This window comes from Sparus aurata, chromosome 21 (assembly GCF_900880675.1).
Source record: "Sparus aurata chromosome 21, fSpaAur1.1, whole genome shotgun sequence".
In the NCBI taxonomy this organism is placed as follows: Eukaryota; Metazoa; Chordata; class Actinopteri; order Spariformes; family Sparidae; genus Sparus; species Sparus aurata.
Genome location: NC_044207.1, coordinates 28807871 through 28828147, shown reverse-complemented (window position 1 = coordinate 28828147; position 20277 = coordinate 28807871). Strand labels below are relative to the sequence as shown.

The window sequence follows — 20277 nt, the reverse complement described above, 5'->3', positions numbered from 1 at the left end:
CCGGAGTCGAACCGATCGAACGGGGGGTCTGCCAGAGTTTGCAGACGAGATCTCTCATGGAAAACGTGACGAACGCTGGATGAGAAAAAGCATCAGGCTGACTTCTGATTGCAGCAGTCGAAACAGCTGAAAACGTTCAGCTCTGCCAGACAGTTTAACCAGAACTGTCAGGAGGAAAACAGAGGCTCATTCTGAACCAGAACACATGCACACCAGTAAATACAGCATGTCATCCCGTCTACACGTGTACCTGGAGGCCGCAGGCCGAGCAGAGAAAGACACATGTGGAGACGTCGGATCAAATGTCCCCTCCTTCCTTTCCTCCTCCAGTCTCAGGTGTGCGGAGACTCCATCTGGCCTCCGCTGACGGGTCAAGGTATCCAGAACCAAAGATAATACACTTCCACTCAGTGTTTACAGTGTGCAGTGAGGGAGCCGGTTATTAAGTTTCTGTCTGTCCAGCAGCTGACACTGAAGTATCACAGGGAGAGAATGGAAAGGATGTTTGGGGGTATTTCCATTATTTACAGACGATTGTTTCAATGAACACTTCCAAGCTTGGTGGTCTGCTCTACTCTTACTTTATACTAAAGAGACAAAGACGTTCGCTGTGAGCAGGATTTGAACCTACGCGGGGAATCCCCATTGGATTTCAAGTCCAACGCCTTAACCACTCGGCCATCACAGCTACACATTAAGAGCTCGCCTTCCTTCTCCACGTGTGAATACAGCCGACATATGTCATAGCGAAAGTGCAACTTGACAGTTAATGGCGACGCTTTTATCTGATGTTCTCATCCAGAAGCACTGCTGAGCAGGGAGGAGGGTTTGTGTGTGTGTGTGTGTGTGTGTGTGTGTGTGTTGGTGAAGGACACTTTGTCGAGACAGATGGCTGATAAAAAAAAAAAAAACGAATCTCAGAACTTTCAGTTCCAGAAACAGCCTCTTATGTTGCCTTGTGCAAAATACCAAGAGTGAAACAAAGATATGTTTCTTTGTGCAGTAATTGGAACATATTTTCAAGGACCTAATGTGTTTATACAGTACAACGATTTAGCTCAGGATGTAGTGTGTGACTGAAGCTGTTTTTAGACAGAGCACCGAGCCACCAATCTTCCCGTCCTTTTGGCGGCTCGGTCCGCAGTTTTAGACAGAGGCCGGCAAATTGGGGGTCTGTTTTGGTCCGCCGATTTTCCACCTTGGAGGGTACACTTATTTCCACCTCGCCTGCTATCTAAAAACGAGCCGGCCTCTGCGTGAGGTGGACGGAGGTGTCAATGACCTGCACTGTTGTGCGACCCACAGCCGGGGAGTTTTAAAATCAGGAAACAGCTGATCACAGCAGTCAGTCCATCACTTCATCCGCGGAAATTAAGACGAGCAACTGGACAGCCGCTGAGATCCAGGAGATGCTAGCGTCTCCTCGGTCTCTGTAGCTGTTTAGTTGTGTTAGCTTGTTGTTGTGTCGGCAAGCTGAGGACGGTCGCTACTTTCAAATTAAAAGCCCCCCGCTAAGAACCCAGTTCTAAACTCCAATGGGGTGCAATGTAAAGCTCTTATTTTGAAGACAAATTCGTTGTCACCGTTCACAGCCCAACTTCGAGCTTCTCGTCACGTCACATGTTTACGCCTACCTCAGAGGCGGCTTTTGGAAAAGGAGGAATATTACACCTCGGTTTTAGAAAGACAGGCCGGCACATTGCCGCCCTTACCTTGGAGCAAATGTGCCGCCTTTTCTATCTAAAAAGGGCTTGTGAAATGCTTTGAAAAAGTTGAAATTTAGGCTAAACCAAGTGTAAACCGACCGTGATGTCAACCATTGGTTTGTGGGCTAATGTTTTGAAACCTCACGTTTGGCGTTGCAGTGCCATCGCCTGTTTGTGGAGCCCGAAATGACCATATTTGGAGAAGAAACTGGAGCTGGCGCGCATCATTACAGCTCTGTCCTGATTGACGACTGCCGTTGTAGGGACTTGTCAAGACTTGAAACTTGCTATCAAGACTGTACACCAATAAATCAAGTGAGAAGTAGAGTCCTTTTCTCATAAGCTTACATACAATCAGACTTTGAATTTGTATTGAAACCAGTAGAGTCGCCCCCTGCTGGGCATTAATTGGCACTTCTGCATTTTCTTCACTTCTCAGACCTGAAAGCTACATCCACACTTTAACAGTCAGTGGGCTAAGAGCAACTGCGTACAGGTGACAGGTTAAAGGAAATAAAACACAGAGACATACAGATACTACAGGTGTACTGCACTTAACAACTAATCGGCCAATTAAAATGCTTAACCTCTCTTGGATCAGGATGGTAAGAGGAAAAAGACTTGACTCTTGACTTTAATTGACTCTGAGGAGGGTTCATTGTGGACACATGTTTGGACGGCGTAAGTAGCACTTTCCTCTCTCCAAAACCTGAGCGCGCCTTAACCACAGTCATGGCAGATAAGCAAACAACGGACGATGAATCATTTTTCTGACTTACAGTCATTAGTAACGCTTCAGGAAGGCGGTAACAAGAGATGTTGTCCCGCTGAATGAATGGGAAGTCGGATCAGAGGACGCGAAGGTGACGAATGTTAACGTTAAGTTGAGTGGACTTTCTGAGGTGTTGCCAAGAAAAATGATGTTGATTTTTCTTTTTTCTTTTCATCTGTCACTCGTCTAGTTCGTGGGACTTGTGTTGGGTTCTCCAATCAAGTCTATCAACTTTTACCGAACGTGTTTTTTTATTTATTTGTTGCTCCTGCAGATTCAGTCGCACATGTTTTTCCTTTCAGTGCCGATGAATCGCGCTGGCAATGACGGTTCATCTTGTCACTTATTAACTGCAAGGTCGTGTCACTGAACTCAAATTACTGTGTTAAACACAATGCTGACAAGTTGCTATAAACTCCATCTGGTCCACACAAGTGTTCTGGTCCGGCTGTTGTGTCAGACATGATGTCATCCGATCCGTCATGTTCCTGTCCAAGCTCCCGAACACTTTCAGTCCAAAACGGTGTAGATTTTGTTGATTGGCATCACCTGTGATTGTTGAACTCCCTCAGAAGCCGACTGCCGACTGGAAACTCTGTTCATTACTGCAAAAATGGCGTCGCTTACATCTGTTTTTACAGCTGCGCGTGTCCCTCTGCAGCCACTTTTCTCTCTCTTTAATAGTTTGTCACTGGAAAATTCATAAATTAACATCTTTGCAGCTCAGATCGAGTTTGTTCCGGCTGGTTAGCTGAATCCCTGCGAGGTGTAAAGGCGCTCTGGAAAACTCGGTCCATGTCAAACCTGAGCCTTGGAATTCTGGGAAACGCATTTAGCGCGACTCCCACAGTAACAGAGAGAATTTCGGAGCGTTAGAGTCCATCCCTGCAGTCAGTCACCGACTCCCTTCTGCGCATGGGAGACTGTTATTCCCCCCTGTAATTACATTAAGCGCAGAATCTCCCAAGAATATTTGCTGGGATGGAGAGGAATGCGCGGCGCTCTCGCCCCGCCGTCCCCGGCCATTGTCTATACTTCTGAACGCCGTGTTTGTTTTCGATTGTATTTTCTCTAAACCCAAAAAAAACACTGGAGCTTCTCGAGGAGGAAGAGGAACGGTCACAGCGGGCTGTGGGATCTCTGCTGCTGCAGATACAGATGTTTATCCGATCAGCTAAACACAGATATAAGGTTTCATGGAAGGGAGAGGGAGGAAGACACGTCGCCAGCGAGCGAGGTGAACTCATGAGCTGCGAGCTTCATCCTGAAATACGACATCCAATATAATTAAACACAAAACTGTTGTTTTTTTTGTATATTGCCAGCTGGATATTTTTTATGTAACACGTCTGGAACAAAACCACCTGCACCTGCAGAGATTAAGGTTGACTCTGAAGTCTGGAAATGTAGTATTTACCAATAAGTTAATGACCGTCAGCTGCAAGAGAGTGTTTACTATATTTAACTTGCTTGGAAAATCTGGAATCAAGCTACAGAATATGTTGTTTGCATCTTCCCTCTATAAGGAAACGCAGGAGAGTTTTTCCCCTGCTATCGACAGAACCAGATGATTTGTTTTGCGCTTCCCAAAATTGCTGTGAATCACTTATATAATAAATCTCTGTTTATGATGTGACAACACCGAGGTTTGGTTACGTTTTTTGCAACGATAAAAAAAAAAAAAAAAAGAGCGACTTGGTTAGGTTCACGGAAACATTGCGGTTTAGTGGTTTTTGGTTAGAATTATTGCTCCTTTAAGGCCGGGGGAACCTTTGTCGTCATGGTGCAATAATAAACACGCGGTTCAGGTTATGGAAAGACTGTGGTCACAAAATCAGTGTTGCCTGTCAGAAGGAAATGAACAACAGTCTCCTGTATTAAAGTCCGCTATCCACCCCGACATCATCCCTGTGAGTTTGCCGCGCTATTAAACCATCACTCATCTCTGCTAAAGCCGCAAGAGGGCTGTGACACTTAAGTCGAACGTTTGTCATTTTGGGACACTTGCTGAAGCGACTGTTTTATAACACCTGCCTGCATTGTGATCGTATCTCAGTATTTCATTACAGGTGGAGCTGGGAGACTTTTCCCCACGAGCACGGTGCGTCCCCACACCGAGCGAAGTGATGCTTCTTGCATGGACTGAAATCATTTTCTGCTCATCTGTCGCCGGCCAGTCCGAAATCCTAGTCCGACATCGGAACCCATCTGCTTTTGTCTGATAACGATTTAGCCTGTAAGGGTTCGATGGCCAATATTTCAAGGGCTTCCCGTGTAGCCAGTGGATCTCAGGTTCACGTAGATCCGGGCCAAGACTCCCACATCACTGCGCCGGTTTTTGTTTATTTATGAGGATACTTATAACAGGTGTCCTGAGAGCGGAGTTCGAGCTGACGGATGAGAGAGTTCATTTGCATGTGAGCGCGGATACAATTTAGAAGTCAGACTAAACTTTGGTCAGACAACAGGCGGTGGCTTCCTGGATTGAGTTTCGGCCTTTTGCCATCCGCATAAATACGATTGGTCGATATTTATAGGACTACAAATGGAAACCAGAATGTTTCCAGTGCCGAGATCTGCTCCCTCGCCTGTTTATTCCACAATTACTTCTACGCTGAACAGAAAACACCAGCTTCAATCTCGAACTATTAAATGTGACACAAATGCAATGGTAAGGCTGTTCAATATGGTGCCAGTTTGATAGACTCAGAACAGGAAAATCTTATTGTAACTGCACTGTGGAATGACAGAACTGGCTGAGAATTAGTGACGTTTAAGGCAAGGCAAGGCAAGGCAAGTTTATTTGTATAGCACAATTCAGACACATATAACTGTAAGGGCACTGAGATTAATGACACTGAAGTCTTTGATAAGCTGAACCATATTCAATTCTTGCGGCCTGCCCAGCTCCACATACTTTCCACATACTTTCTTGACACACAACGCTTGCGAAATCCGTTCTGATTTAATCTCCGGTCGAATGCTACACCTGTTTGTCAATCTTTCATCGATCAGGCACCTGATTCCTTCCCCACCCACCTTATAAAAGTGACGATCGCTGAACCTGCGCCCTCACGTTTGCATTTTCCTCCTCATTCTGGACGGGCCTGCTTTTCTCTTTTTTGAGTGCAAACCAACCAGTTCTGTTTGGAAATGTGTGCATCCCACCAATTAAACGAGGTGGAGCGTGGTGACTCCTTATTAGATCATCGGTAGGGCCTGAACAGCATTCCTGAGGATGTGCAGGATCATTGTTGGAGAGAAATGCTGCCGAAAACAAAAGCCGAGAGTCAGACAGCCCTAATCCGAAAAAACAATACTTTTTTTTTTTTTAAGCGGAGGACGATGTGAGAGCGAGGATGTGATTCAGCGGGATGCCAATACTGAGAATTAACAACTCAAAGTCTGCCGTCAGCCTCCTTTCAAAGCTGACCTCAAAAATACAGGATAACAAATGACTTAGTACCGAGTCGACAGAATTATAACACTCAAACAAACTTCACCCTCTGCGTTTTTTTCGCAACTTCAGGTGGTGATTAAAGGAAAGTAAGCCGCGGTGCACACAACTGCGCGGCACGCAGACACAAGCGTCTGTCTGGGGCTTAATCCATATTTGCACAGCGAGCGTTTTTCACATGTCACTCCCATATAATTACGCCGCTAAGTGTTTCAGAAGGGAGACAGGGGAGGAGATCTGGGTGGTCTCCTGACTTCCTCGCTCCCCTCCAGCACATCGACCGGAGACCTGTGATTCACCGTCATTAGCATTCCACCACACCAAACTACCGGGATGTGAGCGAGGAGCAGCCACAACGTCTCCACGTCTGACCCCCTAAATTAACCGTTGGATTATAAACAACGTCACCGGCTTCCTTCACGACAGATTAGACGTGTTTGCTCCCATATTATCATTTATAATAGTATCTCCTCTACCCACGGTGAGTTATGCCTCAGTGTTATGTGTTAAAAATCCATGCACTACTGCACAATTTATCTTCTTCTCTTTGATAATCAAATTTCTTGAAGCTTAGATGACTTGGTTGGTTTGATTGCACATGGGTTCATATCCATACTGCACATGCATAAAGCCAAACCCAGTAACAATAAGTACGTTCCTGCAAACCACGGATGTGTTGCAACACGCTGGTTTGTTTGGACACAAAACACCAGTGTGTGCTCACTGCTTGGTTAGGTGGAGGCACTAAAACAACTTGGTTAGGTGAAGGAAAAACATGTCAGTTATGTACAGTGGTGGACTCGGGATGTTTGAGGGCACAGGGGCGGAAAATAAAAAGGGCACCAGCGTATCATGTTTTATCTATTGTAGCGGCGACCAAGAGGGAATTTTAGTGTGTTTAGGGGGCACCAGGGGGTGATCGCCACTAACACAGGCGGGAAAATGTTCCCACCTGTTTTTAAAAGTGTGGAGTATTGCACAATTTTGAATTTCAAACACCATCTTCAACAGTGATCTCTAACATTACATTATAACAACTAGGGCTGACCTCCAATAGTCGTCTATGCGACGATTCGATTCAGAGAGGTCTGATTCGACTGTGAACCTCGTAGTCGAATGGTCCGAAAATGTTGTTATGTAAACAAGACCGTACCATTCTGACTATATGGGGGTGCCCACGGCTGCTGATCATAAATTGTTACATAGAATGTCTTTTTTTCGTTATATAAAAGCCTATTTTGATACAAAATCTGCCTACTTTCTGTTAATAAAGAGTTCAAAATGATGTGTGCGTTTAAACGATAGTCTTAGCTTCTTACTACGTATTAATAAATCATCCACTGCAGTTGCACAATCCAAATGAGCGGAGGTGAGCAGCACACTACAGGACTTATAGGCTCACAATGGCTACTAAGGCCCCGTCCACACGGGCGAAAACAATCTTTTTTTCTCCGTCTTCCTCGTCATCGTTTTAAGAATATTTGCGTCCATACGGATCCACTGAAAACGACCAAAAACGCTGTAGTTCATAGTCCAGGCCTATAGGTGGCGCTTGACATTCATCAAAAACGGAGAAGATGAGACGGAGCATGCGCAGAAAGCTTGCGCACTGTAAACAAACAGACAGTAGATCGAGAAACCGAACACAAGAAGAAGAAGATGAAAATGACGAGTGCAAGGAAACCAGAATCGTTTGTGTGGACCGGTAATGAGGTCGAACTGCTGCTGCGACTCACACTCGACTAACATATTTATCTGCCAATTGAGATGATAAAAATAAAAATAAATGTCAATAACAATAAATCATAACCTGCCAAAGCTCCTGGTAAAGATTGAATAAGAGTTATTTAAATGCTGCTGTGCTTTAAACTTTAACTTTTAAATCTGAATTAAGCCCAGTGAGATTTTAGGATTTAAACTCGCTCTGTGTTCGGACACTCACTTCACATCAATTTTGCTATTTTACAGGCCTACATCCTGTCAGGTTTGGGATACGTTTATGCTGGACGGGGAAATGGAAGTTTCCTGACTTAGTCACCCACCAAGATGGATCATAGTTCAGGTGATGAGAATACAAGTGTCAGCTTCTTCCTGCTGCGGCGACAGACATCCAACACTGAGAGAGGTTACAGCACGAAATCCCAGCTGGGACACCGACATCCTCCTCCTCCTCCTCCTCCTCCTGCTGCTGCTCACCAGCAGGTGCCTCGCTGTTAAATAAGTGTGACAAAACATTTTCAGCCTTGTCAATCAGAACGCCCGCCAAATAAATATTACGCACGGTGGTTCTGCATGCCAGGTCACTGTCAGGACAATTATTCCCTTATTGAGTTCGTCAAGTAAGTGAGGCCAAGTCCAGTCGCACGAAATTAAAGTTAGACTCGTGCAAATCTTTCTACCTCAGCTCCTGTTTCCTGTTTTGGCACTTATCTGTCATCGTTGATCATTTACGGTTTGGTGCTTGGACGAGAGCACTTGGACTCTTTCGCTGCGTGTCCTGTGAATGATCTGGGGATTTAAGTTCTGTGTCACTCATTATTAAGTTGCTCTGGAAAAGAGCGTCGGCTTAATTCCACACATGTGATTGCAAAATGTAGCCTTGGCTACCTTGCTAGCTGTCTGCCCAGATGCTTTAGCCTGGAGCCATATTGACTCCTGCCTGAGTACCGGTCAGCATGGCCGCAGGCGCTGTTCGCGCCAGCTCATGCCTGAGCCTGCACAGCAGAGACATCAGACTACAAAGTCAGGCTCACTTCTGATTGGACGAGACCAGGGCCAAAAACTCAGACGAGGCCCCCAGGGACCCACAAGGCTATGTTGTAGTACCTCACTCGTGCTCTCAATAACCCTATCTGCTGCCGTTCCTGAATACTGATTTCATATTGATTGACTCAGATCCACAGCTGCAGCCCAGGATGACTGTGACACATCGGTCTTATTATGTTATTTTTAAAAAGAATACGCAGAACGTACGACAACACATTGCAGATGTGCACATGAATTGTTTAGCGGAAAAGGAGGATGAAGTGCAGGATGTGCAGAAAAGTCAACACGTGATTTGAATTCAGTGTTGAGACGCTCGACTGAGGAAAAGATGGATGCTTATCACAGTTGCCAAGTCCGCTTATTATATGCGACTTTGGGCTTGTTTTTCTGTAGAGTCGCTTATAAATATTAGTAGTTAAAGTGTTCCTCTTCCTATTGTAGTAAAAAAGGGTCACAACATATAAAAACAGTAATAAATAGGATGATATTTCTGGATTCAGGGTGATATTTGTGTGTGTGCAAAGTGTAATAATCTCTCTCTTTTTTTTTTCTTTTTTTTTTTTTACCACAAACGGAGAGGTCGCTTGTTTTGGGCTTTTTTTCACGGGCCCGCTTGCTTTTTTCTCTCACGATATCTGGCAACACTGATGCTTACTGACACGAGTGGATTAGTTTGAAGAGCTGCAACCACCAAAACAAAAAAAGAAAAAAAAATCTCCTCCTTCGAGCCGGATTTGAACCAGCGACCTAAGGATTTCAGCACTGCTCCTCTACAGTCCTCCGCTCTACCAACTGAGCTATCGAAGGGGGTGGAAGCCTGCTCACTCTAATCCTGTGTGTAGAAACAAAGCCTGAGCACGGGAGCGATGCCTGTGGGGCGTATTGACGTTAAAATGCTGCCACTAACACATTTACAGCTCTGAAATCCTCCTTGTATATCTGGAGCCAATATATCTGTGATCAGCCTGATACTGATGAGCTTTCTCTCCCTGCCTGTGAGTTACTCCGGCACTAGTTTCCAAACAACACGTCACCGACTTCACTTCCATGCCTCGTTGTTGCAGTGACGCAACGCCCTCGCTGACAGTGTGGAAACGCTCGGTCAGGTGGACGCCTGCCAGTGCGAGTGCTTCAGCTCGTCGTATTTGTCAGAGCTACGCCCGTAAAAAAGCCCTTCGACCATCGAGCAATTCGACTGACACAGGCGGATATGTGGGAATAACAAATGTGTCAGCCTGATATAAAATCAACACATGAGCATTTTATAATCTGAAAACCATAAACCAGCCAAAGATAAACAGGCGTCATAAACATTGGAAGATATATCATCTTAAACTTTATTGTCAGAGGTGACAACAGTAAACATCATTAAACAACACTTAGAACGAAACACAGAGGTCAAAAGTCGGCAATGAAACTTTTAGAACAAGAGTCAGCTGTTGTTCGTGTGTCATTAAGTCGCGTTATCAGCCTGCATCGAGTTTCAATTGTGTATCTTCTGTCACAAGGTCACTGACATTTAAGTGCTGCATCTGAAACATACACGTCCATAAAAACGTCCTCCTTCGAGCCGGATTTGAACCAGCGACCTAAGGATGTCAGCACTGCTCTCCTACAGTCCTCCGCTCTACCAACTGAGCTATCGAAGGGTTGGAGGCCAAAGCAAACAGACCAGTTCAAACCCAAAGCAGGCAGCAGACGTCAGCACAAAGTGTGTGAATCAGTTAGTCACACACGTGCGTCCATGGCAGACACACAAACATGCACATTGCTCAGTCTGTGTGGCTTTAAACTACCAAACATTTGTTTTATAAATGCATCACATCATCCTGAATCACAAAGAGCTGCAGAGGGAAGGAACGTCCCAGTCATACGCTGGTGTCATCAAAACAAGAATGAAATGAAATTCTTCTCTGGGAACGGTCAGTCAGGGAAAAACACTGCAGGTGTCAGGTTCAGTTTGGGGGATAGATATATTCAGTACAAATACATAAATAAAGGGGAAACATAAGGGAGAAGTGGAGAGTTTAACACTGTGCAGATGAAGTGCAGAGCGGTCGTCTCGGGCTGCTCCGTGTCATTAAAATGCAAACGTTTGTTAAAACCCGATCTGTTGTTCTGTATTCGTGTCCTTTGCCCTCTTGTTGCAGCGTGCTTGAGCGAAGCCGCCGTGTCTTGACTTGACTCGCCCTGTGAATGAATCGCGGCCCAGCTGTTGACTAATAGTCCACATTCACCACTAAGAAAACACCGTGTCACCACTCCCTGTGTCCAGAGTGTGGGTGGTGGGGAGCAGGGAGGGGCCGGCTGAGTAAATAGGATGGGGGGTTGGGGGGGCCGAGCAGGAGTTGTAGCAGCGTATTGTTTGACTGACAGTGGGACAGCGAGGGGGAACGGGTGGTCCTGGCCCAGGGGACAATGCCTGAAAACACGCTGCCTCTCAGCTAAGCCCCCTTTGTGAGGCAGGGTGGGAAACCCCTTACAAACAGCCATCACTGGCATGATTCATGCCTTTATCATGACTTGGGAAACTGCTCGGTGGAAACATGGCCTGGGCTGAGATGTCATGTTAGTTTTGCTCCGTCAGAGATGCTAACAGGAGGATGTTGAAACGTCCGGCGGTGTGACAGAGCAAACCGAGGTTTGTGCTGCAGATTTAGGATCGTACAGAATGTAGCATTTCTGTATTTTACACGTTTGCTTGTATAAAATAGTAAAGAGCTGGAAGTGAGCATGAAAATCATCCTGCATGTACAAAAAACTAATGAGTAAAGATTTGATATAAACAATGAAACTTCAGAAACTCCAGATTAAAGTGACTGACATGAGATTTTTATGCTTTAGTTCAATTCAAAGATATATTTGCATTAGTTTATAGATTAGATTTCATCATCTTACAACAAAATCTGTGACTTTTGATATGTGATATTTTCCCTACGAGTGGTTTGGACTGTCAGCTTATTAGTTAATAAAGTTTCAACAAGGGAAATAAATTAAATAGGAAGCAGAATCGAGAGTGTGCTGAGAACTTCTCAATCAACAAACAGAAAAATAAAATGTTTCCCCTCCTACAAATTGTGGTACAAAAACATTTAAAGGAACAGTTCATCCAAAAGTGAAAATGTAGTTATCATCTCCTGAAGTTTTGAAGTCCACAAAGCATTTCAAGAGCTTCTAAATAAATGAGTGTGGAAACATTCTCGCCTGGATCGGGACTTCTGAAGAAATAAAATAAATGAAATGTCTCCTTACAGCCTGTCCAGTGTGACCCAACTCTCTGAAAACCACAAGATCCAAACTTAATTTACACCCTTGGCTCACAGTCGAGCTCATTAACACACTTCTGACGGCTAACGTTGATAGCTTAGCAGCTAGAATGAAGATTTCAGCTTCCAAAAGGGGCGTAAATGACATCTTTTCAAATCAGTTTGGGATCTCAGGGTTTTCAGAAACGTTTTTAAATGAGTCCCCATCTACTAACACATCTGTTTAGGAGAATGTTGCATTACTGTTTTGCTGCGAAGCTCCAGAAAAGTTTTGTGAACTACGAAACTTCCCTCAACTTTCTGTCAGAGAGCACATAATGACTGAATTTTCCTTTAGCTTGAACCCTTTACGTATCCTATTTAACTGAAAGCTACATTAGCTGTATGGTACGTGTTCCAACAAGCATACGCTCGTCCATATTTGAACCCTCAGAGGTTAAAATGATCCAAAAGTTAGTCTGGGGAAAAAAAAGGGCAATAATCATAAAGAGGAAATGAAATGTCCGACCATGTGCTGCTAACTTTGAGGATAATAAAATAAGAGCGCAGATGGGAGAACAATCTAGAAATCTCATTTATAATTTAAGTTTCTGAACAAACATGCTTTAATATCGTTAAATGCTGTAAAAATGTATCTTTGGCTTTCCAAACTGTTTCTATGTTAATGGTGAGTGCAGGATCGTTACAGCTTAGTCGTAAAAAGGCTCCAATAAACAAACTACTCATCTATTTTCTTTTTCTTTTTTTTCTTTTTTGTTAACGTCACCTAAATGGACTAACAATGTGAAACTCAATCCAGGGCTTTAGGAGGAACACACCTCCTGAAGTAGAGGCTGTTTATTCAGAAGCTTAGGATTGTATTCAGTGAGGATCCGCGAGGAGGAGGAGGAGGAGGAGGAGGAGGAGGGGGGAGAACACGTCGGAGTATCTGCTTACATTCGGCCCAATTAACAATACAATGGTGCCGGGATTTGCAAAGAATCAAGTCTGCCTATTTGTCAGCAAACATCTGTTAATTATTTGTGTAAATTGGGTCCCCAGCAATAATTATCACCTACAATTAGGTCAGGTGAAGACGGGGAAGGAACTGTCGTTAATTGTGTTTAAAACGCTGACAGCCGCAATTAGCCGCTAGATTTGTTTCCCCGCCGCCACCCAAAGAGTGCTGTCTCTCTCTCTGTTTCTCTCTCTGTCTCTCTCCCTGTTGTGGAGATGAAACTCATTACGCTTCCTCCAGTACACAGGGCGCCCAGTCATACTGGTTCGGCTGGTCGCCCATTCAGCTCCGGCACACAGAAAACACACAGAGTTGTAATGTAATCTGGCATGAGGTCATGAAATTTGCGGGGGGACAACGTCGTTTTTTTCAGCGTGGAAGAAAACGACACAGAGTGTGCAGACGACCGCTGAGAGCGCAACATGAAGTCGCGTTCGGGAGGTCGGCGTGTGTTCTTAAAGGAGCCCAAATGCGCTGCTGAAGTGTCCTTGAGCAGGGCTGCAACATTTTAGCGGCTTTAGTCACTGAGTGCTGCTCTGATAAGACAGAAGGAAAGAACAAAACACACACATGCGTTCATGGATCTCAACAACAACAGGTGCGAGGACTGAAGAGCAGGTCACTGTTTTTGTTTTTTTTTAACTTTATGCAAATGACGGGCACATTTTAATGCTTTAAACGTATCAAATCAACATTTCTAGATTGCATATCGTGTTTACAAGGTGGAGCAGAAAGCTGGTGGAGTTACAGCAAAGTGAGAGGGCTGCCAAGCCAGAGACCACTGTTCAAGACTGCGTTTCAGCATTCATAAGAGTGGAACCACGACGGCGGGGTATTTTCCTGCCATGCTTTTGGCAAAAAACATATATCTAATAAATCATTTGGACATTTTTTTAGCCATGTTAGTGACAAGACGTTTCCCAGCAGGGGTTTGTTGATCTTTTCCTTCCTTGCACCGAAACCCAATCAACTGAAAAAACAAACTTAACAAAAGAGAAAGTTGTAACACAGAGGATTGTAAGATTTCTACATATTCGTAACATTTATTCTGGCAACCGGTCTTCCTGTGTTTATGAGGTCATAAACAGTGGGACGGACTCTCCCTGATTTCATCACACTCTTGAACGGGAGTGCCGGTGAAATGCCCAGCGCAACAGGATGTAAAGCAGGATGAGCCCGAGGGGTTTCAAGTTGACTTTTGAAGGAATAAATAACACAGTCTTCCTGTTTACAACTTAAAGGTTGATTATAAAGCGCCCGCGCTCAATTTGCCATCACACCCCTCACACAGTCTGTTAACCTCTCCACCAGCGTCTGAGGAGAGAAACCTCTTTGAGCTGATTAATGAATCACTGCGTTCACCAGCTGCTCTCTGGATCTTTGCCCGTCTGCTGTTTGGTCCTGGACAGGTAGCGCACACAGCTGGTTTGTCAGAATATTTCCAGCTGCGATTGGGCCTAAAATCCCAGCTTTGTCACAATGTAGAGCTGTAGATCTGATTTCTGCTCTGTGAATTATACGTCGCTTTAAAGTGAAACTCCGTAGTTTCGTTTTGGATATCGGCGTGCCGCCGTCATGGCAGACAAAAAGTGTCGATCCCAGAGTGCGACCTAACAGGCAGGAGAGTAATGGTGGACCTCCTGCCTGTTAGGTCGCACTCGGGGATCGACACTTTTTGTCCGCCTTGACGGCGGCGCGCCGGAGATCCAGGTCCTACAGTGAGTAGTTCAAAAACCTTCTTTTTAGTAAACTCTGTGTACACAAACAATGTTCTCAATGCTCGTGTTCATGTGTAGAGACCCTGGTGATACTACGAGCAAAGTTTCATGTTGTGTCGAGCCTTCTTAGTGGTTTAAAAATAGAGATTTTGATGTGAGCATAAGAGTGCCCGTAGCACTCCCATTGAAAATTAGCTTGCCCGAAAAACAAAACTACGGTAAATCTCTGATTATGCTTTTACACGAAGGTTTGACTCATATTCAATCACAAATAAAGCCTCGGTTGCCTTTTGGCGAGAGTTTCGCTTTAACCTTTTATTTCTCGGGAATGCCTTGCTGAAGGACACTGCAACAGTCACTTCTGAAGGAGGGGTAAAACTTCCACTCCCAGACTTTCCCAACCAGTCTGCAGGTTTGAACCTGTGACTTTAACCTGTAGCCTTTCTATCTGTATGGATGTCAGAGTTGTTGTTAAGCGCTCCGACCCTCAAAAAACAGCTGATTTTTTTTGTAATCTAAGCACTTAATGCCCCGTACAGTTCAGGGTGCCATACCAGAATATTCTCCCGTATGTTCATCCTGTTTCATCAAATAGAAACTCATAGTTTATTTTCTTAACCACACTGATGAGTTGAAGCAAAGAGCCTCAGGTGAATCACAACTCTGATAACTGTAATTTTCTTAATTGCATCATGATTCATGAGTCAGTTCTCTTGCCGATTGTGAACGACACGCCTCAGTGATGAAACACGGGACGATTATTAGATCTCAATGTGGCACAGTCGATGCTTTTGCGAGGTAACATAATACATTTTAAATGATGATTTATCTCAGTGTGAAGCGGGTCCTGCTACGTGTTGATGCGCTGCAGTTTAACCTGGACGTCCTTTGACCTGCGAATCATGAAATCAAGGCTCAATTGGGCTGACGACGTTTCCAGACAGCCTATCCGGGGAAAAAAAAGGATGAGCTGCAAAATTCAGTTTGCATATGCTGAATGTAAAACAGATTACTTGTTGTATGACCTTCAGTTTCTCTGCGTTTGATGAACCCCTCAGTGCGAGCGCCCGCCTCTGCTGCGAGGCAGCGAGTGGAGGTTTTTTGCACCAACAATGTGCCACTAAAAACAGACGTGAATCTACGACGACGTTTGTTTTGATAGCATCGCTCGCTTGAGCGTTAAAAAGCCGCAGACGAGTCAAACGTTCGGATCCAAAAACCTCCAACAATGCAAACAGAGAACCGATTCTCTCGCTCTATCCGCACTGTTACACATGCATAATACCTACAGGCGTATCAGTCATTGAGCTGCACTACAAAAAACGCCTCAAAAATAAATAAAACAATGAGCTAAATTGGATATCACTCCATTGTACACATGCAGCTAATTCAACAAATTAACAAATGAGCCCAAACGCGGCACAATGCTGCGAACCCGGTTAATTTTCATTAAATGATAACACATTCCAGCCAATTCAGGTTTTTTTCTTTTTCTTTTTTTCTTTTTTTTTTTTTTATTATTTGCGTATTCATAAATTCCGGGCACGGGCGCATGAACCTCAACCTTTGTTAATATGAATATATTGTGAGGCATTTGCATAATCCACTTCATAATCCACTGCAGCACTCGGCGGTGACAAAGATAAGGAGGGGTAGCCACTGTTTCTCCTGGGAACGCTCCGCAGATAAACGGAGGAAAAGAGACCCACTTTCTGCTCCTATTATGAGATAAAAAAAAAAAAATAATAATACAAAAAAATGGGAGAGGAAGAAGAGGCTTTGCAAAGTTTCCTCTTCCCAATGCATTTCCCCTTTTGGAGGCAGATGGCGGTGGAATATCATTATTTGTGTGCTGAAAACTGAAATTTGCCGAATTTCCTCAGAGGAAGGAGGTGCATGTGTTATTTATGTCCCCGCCGCAGACGCAGCATGCTGATTTTCTATGTACCACGCTGCCGCCGCCGCTGCTGCTGCTGCTGCTCGAATCAGACGCTAGAAACGTTTTTCTCGTGGAAAATGTTTAGCGCACAAAATACAAAAAAAAAAAAAAATGGAGGAAAAAAAACTTCCGTTGTGCGGCGCGGGGGGAAGGAATCACAGGCGACAAATGAGCAAACAGAGAGCAAAAACTCCCCGGCTCGTCCTGAACATCGCTAATGAGAACCCCCTTTTAGCTTCAATATGGGCGGAAAAAAAAGTGTGTGCCTGCACCTGTGTGTGTGTGTGTGTGTGTGTGTGTGTGTGTGTGTGTGTGTGTGCCGTGACTGAGGCAGTGAAAAGCTCTCTTAAGTCCCCCAATCTTTCCAAATTGGCCTCTGGGATGACGCCACCACACAACTACATCCATCCCCGCTGGGCTGCATGCATTCCTGGTGTGTGTGTGTGTGTGTGTGTGTGTGTGTCTGCGTGTGTGTGTGTGTGTTTGGACAATGGCAACACTTCCTTTTTGGCCTAATAGGCAGGGAGCCCCAGCCATTGTGGCCTGATTAGGGCTCCCATTCAAGCTCTCTGGGATTTCTAATTGCGAGGCCTTGTGCGGCGAACTCCCCCTCACTTCCCACCCCGCTACACTCCCCTCGCGACTACTGTAAGACTTAATGAGACACAATTACTGCCCCCTAGGAGTCCTACAGCGAGCCAATCACAAAGAGAGACAAAGACCCCCAGTGAATGGCCACTCAGCGGAAAAAGAGACAGAAAGAGGGAGCAGGGAGGGAGAGGAGAATCACAAGCCCTCATTGTCCAGAAAAAGCACAGAGAGGAGCCTTTTTTGGGAGAAATATAAATGTTTTTATTTAATGCCGGCTCATAATTAGGCCCCTGAGAGGGGAAGGGAGAGCCAAAGGAGTGGAGAGGGCGGGAGGTTCAATAGGGAAAAAAGGGCCCGTAGGTACAAAAGACGAAGAATGACATGTTAGACGTGCAGAGGAGGAGGAGAGAGGAGGTGGAGGAGGAGGAGGAGGAGGAGGGAGGGAAAAGGAGAAAAGAAGAGGGGACAAATAGATACTGAGGTGAAAAAACACAGAGGCAGAAAGAGAGAACAAAACCAAGTGGAAAAACTTGACAGGACTTTCTTCTTTGCTTTTTCAGCGCTCTAAGCCCGCTTGGCGTGGGAAATGGCCCCGACGCTGAGTGATGCGTGCCAGGCGGAGTGAAAAGCCGAGGCGGCCGCTGTGTTTCGCAGGTTTGGCACTTCACGTTTGGCTCAAGAGGTGAAATATTCCTCGATTTTGAGGAGCCTTTCTGCCAAAAACTGTGTGGGAAGCAATATAACGGGGACTACAAGAGTTTGGATTTAGAAAAGGGCTGCAATAAAAAAAAAAAAAAAAGAAAAGGAGGAGAAAGGAGGAGGTTTGCAGACAGCTCTTGACTGTATGGGAACATTTTACGGTATTATTCCTGCGGAATGGTACAGATATTATGTCGGGCGGTCGCGTCAGGGGGATTTTGAAGCGTTTATTGTGAAAGCTGAGCTCTCCGCGCGCAGACGAGGAATATCTGGGACAACAGATATCACTGACCGAATAAAAGCCCGCACGTCAATCAGTTTCTCTTGAGAAAAACGCCGCATTCCTGGAATTCATCGTGCGGTACAACACTCAGCCGGCAGGAGAGACGGCAGGTGTGACCCGACACAAAAACAAGAATCAAGCAATGAAGATAAAAAGACGCTCGAGTCGATTTTCTCAAGATGCTCTCTGGACAGAATGGAGTGCTGAACGTTCTCAGACGGTTTTGGAACCGGACAGCGTTTGTCTTTTCGCAAGAATTTAATCTACGAGAATCTCAGTCACACTTTTTTTTTTTTTTTTTGCTCTCGGCTAAACAACCAGACAACAATGCCTCGACAATGTCGGGCCTGCGAACGAGCACGAGAGGCTAAACCCAGCACAGAGCGAGAGCGAGCGAGCGAGCGAGGGAGGGAGGGAGGTTAAATGAGTGTTTTGTGCCGGTTGTCGTCACTGTAAAACATTCATTATCACAAATCATCCCTTCTGATGCATGAGATCAGTTTAATAAATGTGAAAACGCTGTGAAAGAGGCAATTTTGAGGTCACGTATCATCGGTTTATAATGAAAAAAACATGTTTCACCCTCAGGCTGCGACCGCGGCGTGAGAGGTCAAGAAACCTCGCATTATAGCAGCGATGATTCGACCGACTGATTCGACGGCTGCTGGGATAAACGAATGCATTTTCAGCAGAAAGTCCTGATGAGCAGCATGTGAGCCGACAGGAATTAAACAAGACTCCTGTATCGACTGAAAACGCATCAGTAGTCGCACTGTTGGAAGCGGAGGCGAGCGTCCCTCAGGCTCACGATGGTCGTTAAGATTTCAGCGGCAAAATGAGTTCGGATCCATCAGTGATTCAGCCGGTGACTCATCCAGTTCGCCCTCCGTCTCTTCCTCCTCTCGACTCCCGCACTTTTACACACACCCTTGAGTTTTCACAAACAGAGGAAGACGGCAAAGTGCCTGAAAAAGGCGATTTTTTTTCCAATCGATGCGGTGTCAGATTACGCACATTAAGCGATTATAACATTACGTGACGTAGCGTGTGCTGCCCTTTTGTTTGCGTGACTCAGAAAGAGCACCCCACATGTGGAGGATGGAGGATTAACTGTTGGATGGAGACTCAGGTTTATTGGGAGTCTGATAAAAGATTGGCTGCTCCGAAAATGCATCACCCCCAACGCCAGCTCTGCATGTCGTTCACGCTTTTTCAGATTCGATTTTAAAAAATCCGCGCCGCATCTTAAACGCACAGTTTGTCATTTAGGCTGCCGATAGAGGTCTGGTAGCATGCAGCGCGGGATCATGGGAGTTTGATGCCTTCATTCAATTATATCGGGCAGAAACGTTCATGGACGAGAAAGTGTTTTTATTTTTTTTATCCATGTTGTGTTTAGTCACGTTCGACTTCCTCCCTCACTCTCTGACTCTCAGGCGACCGAGTGAACGCACCGCTGTCAGATTTGAACATTTTTGGAAATATTTTGACGAATGTGAGTACAAAACTAAACAAATATATATATATAAAGAAAACAAGTCTACAGGTTTTTAGAACTTTTAATGCGGAAATGTTATATTGTGATGTGTTCTTTGTGGCCTGAATGTAGGATAAGTGACTTAGTTGGGTTTGTCAGTCGTCAATCATGTCTTCTGTGCGAACGCAAAGTCCCGGCCAGCAAAAAGTCACCACGGAGCAGTTCGGCTCGGCAGTGCAGCTGTCGTCAGACACTCGAGTCGCCTCTGATGGCGCCTCAGAGTGGAATGATGGGCTCATTTCACTAAACACGTACTTCCTGGATGCGTCTCTCCTCGCATCTCTTCCTGATGTGTCTGTGGGTGGATGAGGAAAAGACTTCAGCGGAGGAAATGAGACATTTAGGACAAACGAGGCGCTCTCGTAGAAACGTTTGTCGAATTAAAAACCCTCCATCCTGCGACATGCTCGCTATCTCACACACACACACACACACACACACACACACACACACTGCCTTGGCCCCATGTTCTTTTCAGTGTGTGCAGCCTCTCAGCTCCTGACTGAACCCCCTTTGTTCGGCGGTGACCCTCTTAAGCGCAGGTTG

The 20277-nt window shown here is 45.2% G+C and overlaps 3 non-coding genes across 3 annotated transcripts; all 3 read right to left on the bottom strand.

The window, feature by feature from the left end:
• Positions 1 to 606: 606 nt before the first annotated feature.
• On the bottom strand, positions 607 to 688 carry trnas-uga (transfer RNA serine (anticodon UGA)). The gene has a single exon. It is a non-coding gene; the product is annotated as a tRNA-Ser (tRNA).
• An 8732-nt stretch (positions 689 to 9420) lies between these two features.
• On the bottom strand, positions 9421 to 9508 carry trnay-gua (transfer RNA tyrosine (anticodon GUA)). Its single transcript is given in 2 exon segments — positions 9421 to 9456; positions 9472 to 9508. It is a non-coding gene; the product is annotated as a tRNA-Tyr (tRNA).
• Positions 9509 to 10262: 754 nt separating this feature from the next.
• Positions 10263 to 10350, bottom strand: trnay-gua (transfer RNA tyrosine (anticodon GUA)). The gene is given in 2 exon segments: positions 10263 to 10298; positions 10314 to 10350. It is a non-coding gene; the product is annotated as a tRNA-Tyr (tRNA).
• Positions 10351 to 20277: the final 9927 nt, after the last annotated feature.